This window comes from Schistocerca nitens, chromosome 3 (assembly GCF_023898315.1).
Source record: "Schistocerca nitens isolate TAMUIC-IGC-003100 chromosome 3, iqSchNite1.1, whole genome shotgun sequence".
NCBI classification, from domain to species: Eukaryota; Metazoa; Arthropoda; class Insecta; order Orthoptera; family Acrididae; genus Schistocerca; species Schistocerca nitens.
Genome location: NC_064616.1, coordinates 231,312,142 through 231,315,757, shown reverse-complemented (window position 1 = coordinate 231,315,757; position 3,616 = coordinate 231,312,142). Strand labels below are relative to the sequence as shown.

At 39.3% G+C, this 3,616-nt stretch overlaps 1 pseudogene; it reads left to right on the top strand.

Moving 5' to 3' along the window:
* The first annotated feature begins 783 nt into the window (after positions 1-783).
* Positions 784-901, top strand: LOC126249939 (5S ribosomal RNA; annotated as a pseudogene).
* The last annotated feature ends 2,715 nt before the right edge of the window (positions 902-3,616 follow it).

Sequence of the window (3,616 nt, the reverse complement as noted above, 5' to 3'; positions counted from 1 at the left end):
AACTGGTAAGTGTCACGGAGACACACTGTGACGATGCATATTTCATTTTTATTTGCCTTATGACCTTTGTATAACTATCCTTATAACTAAATTGTTTACTCGACGTGCGGCGCATTTCTTCATTTGGTACCTGCTACTCTTGACGTAATTCTCTTCTTCTGCTATGTGACGATACACTGGTAGCTGAAATAAAAAACTTGAAACTAACTTAAAACTAATTGCATTACGTAGCTCGATGGCCACTGATACATTGGGTCATTGCATACGTCCGCAGATACTTCCATATTTAGTTTAGATTCATAGACATTTGTTTATTGTGTTACCCATTATCATCAATTACTCTGCAAAGAAAATTATTTGTCATCTCTCACGGTATTTTGTTGTTAGCCTTTAGATTACACGTCTCGTGTAGTTTTTCGTAATACATACTTTTAGTTGTAAATATGTTGTATATAACTTAGTATTTAACTAAGACTCTGTGTACAATATATGTATATATAGGTTCCTTAGTCTTTAGATAGTTGAAGTATTTGCGCAGTATTTCCGTTTCCTTTGTATTCAAGTTAGGTACACATTGAATTCCTATTTTGGTTGCGCCTTCTGACAGTCTGTCGCACATGCGCACAGGTCAGTGTCTCCTCTCCTGCTGCTGACGTCAGCGCGTATTGTTGAGCGCGCGACCGCTCAGCCATAAGCTAATAACGTTTATACTTTCGTTTCGCATAAAGTGATGTGTTACTTCCCATTGCTGTTAATTTTTGTGCCTACGTGTACAAATCAAAGGGCAACGGCCTTGCCACAGCGGATACACCAGTTCCCATGAGATCACCGAAGTTAAGCACTGTTGGGCGTGGTCGGCAATTGGATGGGTGACCATCCAGGCCGCCATGCGCTGTTGCCATTTCTCGGGGTGCACTCAGCCTCGTGATGCCAATTGAGGAGCTACTCGACTGAATAGTAGCGGCTTCGATCAGGAATACCATCATAACGACCGGGAGTGCGGTGTGCTGACCCAACGCCCCTCCTATCCGCATCCTCCACCGAGGATGACACGGCGGTCGGATGGTCCGAGTAGGCCTCTCGTGGCCTGACGACGGAATGTGTGTGTGTACAAATCAAAAGAATTACTTATGCCTATACACATTATTTTATCTTAAAAAATTTCACTTAGAATTATGTACACTATGTACAATTATCTTGCGATAAAAAAAATTGTTGCCACGCTTCGTCATTTTGTAAAGGCTTTTATATCTTTGTGAGGGTGGAGACCCTTGTCTCTTCCTGTTTTCTCATAAACTAACCAGTACGCTCCAGGATATGGTATTTTAGAAATTACATATGGGCCTGAATAGAAAAATTACCACTTCTTATTCAGTTTGCCAGATTTTGTCGATTTAGGGTGCTTACGTAAGAGGACTCGTTGCCCTTCAGAATTTGTGTTTCAGTTTCTTGTTGTAAGTTTTCCTTTTATACTCGGCCCTGTAACTATGGCTCGTTTGATTTTGTCTTGTAGTGTCATTTCTGTAGTGGGTACCTTTGGTACAGGCGACTCCCACTCATTCGTATGTTTTGACTGAAACGTCAATTCACTCGTTGTTAAACCTGTTGAAGAATGCGGAAGGTTATTGACCACTTTCATGAAAGGAGTTACGCATTCTACCCATCAGGTGTGTTTGCAAAACGTATGGTAATCAGACTGTTGTGATGTGCCTTGGACTAATAACGTTCTGATACCCGCAGCCTGCTCTGTTAATTTACCAAATTCCTCTAAACCTTGTGGTAACCTGGACAAGGCATTCGCGATAACATTCTGACTTCCTTTAATATAAATGATCTCAAAACTGAATTCTTGTAAATATAGACACCACCTAGCTAATCGACGGTGTAATAGTTTAAATGTTAAAAGAAATGACAGTGATTGATGGTCACAATGAACTTAGGTATTCTTGCCCCGCAAAACATATTCAAATTTTTTAAATGCCCATATAACAGGAAAGCTTTCCAATTCTGACACAGAGTAAGATCCTTCTACTTCTGATAAGGCGTTACTAGCAAAACTGATGACCTTGGGTACTTCCTTACCTTCTTCCTCTCGCATCTGGAAGAAGCATGCCCCCCCCCCCCTCACCGCTCTTGAGATGTGGCATCTGTGCATAGAGAAAAATCCTTGGACATGTCACGATAGCCAAGAATGTTTGCATTGAGTAATGCCTGCTTAATGTTATTAAAATCCTATTTTTTCGTAACAAGTTGAGCAATGCATCACTGTTCATCAGTTGTTGTGGTACGAACTTACGAAAAAACAAAACTAGTCCTAAAAAGGCCTTTAGTTGCTTTTTATTCCTTGAAGCTGGAGAATTGCGTATGGCATCAAGTTTCATCGGATCAGGTAATATAACTTGTTCTGACACAACATGTCCGAGAAATTTGACTTGCTCCTTAACAAACCTAGACTTTTTTAAATTGGCTGTTACTCTGTAATCTGCAAATCCTTGAAGCACCTGTTCAATGAGTCTGATATGTTCTAGCCACGTGGGTGTGGCTATTAGCATGTCGTCTACATAAACAGTGACTTTGCTAAGCAATTCTGTCCCTAAAACCTAGTCCAATGCAAGTATAAACACTTCTGCGCTAATATTCAGTCCAAAAGGTAGAACACGGAATTCGTAACTTCTGCCACCACAAGCAAATGCTGTATACTTTCGACTTTCTTCGTGGAGCTTTATTTACCAGTAGGACATATTGAGATCGAGTATACTAAAATATTTTGTATTGTCAAACTTCAGAAGCTATTCGTCCAAGTTGTCTGGTCTTATGTGTACTGGTACTATAATCTTGTTGATACCTCTGGGATCGTGAGCTAATCTTACAGAACCATCTGGTTTGCTTACTGGTAATATTGGACTACAGTAGGGTGAAAATGGAGGTTGTATAATTCCCCATTTACTCATACGATTGATCTCTTCCCTTACTGCCTCTCGTTTTGCCCATGGAATAGGATATAACGTTACACAAAATGTTTCATGCGGGTCGACTTCAAATTTATATTCGTAATCTTTGATTACTCCTGGATTCTTACTGAAAACATTGACATACTTAAATAGCAAGTTAGAAAGGTCTTGTCGTTGCATCAAATTTAGTACCTGTGTTTCACTTAGTTTCTGCTCTACCATTTCGTAAGTAACCTCAGTGTTTGCTTCTTGTTCAGTATCAAATTTGTATGTGAAATATACAGCTGGAAATGAATATTGCACCACTACATTTGACTCTAGTTTGTTTTTGTTACTTTCATTAGGTGTTCTGACTAAATCAATAGAAGAGATCTGGTCTTTTACAAAAAAAAGTGGCATTTACCATTACCTATGTCAATCTGCGTTTTGTATGTTCTAATCGTGTCTATGCCAACAAGACATTTAACTGTAAGTTAGTCGATTTTAATAAAGTTGCACTTCACTGTAAAATGTTCAATTTGTAATGGAATAGGTGCCTGATGGTTAACCAATTTAGTCTTACTGGCTGTTGCAGTTTGCACCTTGAAATTTTGAACAGGAAGTGTTGGGAAGTTGCCTCTCTTCTTCAATTCACAAAAAAATGCATTTGACATTAGGTTAGTAGT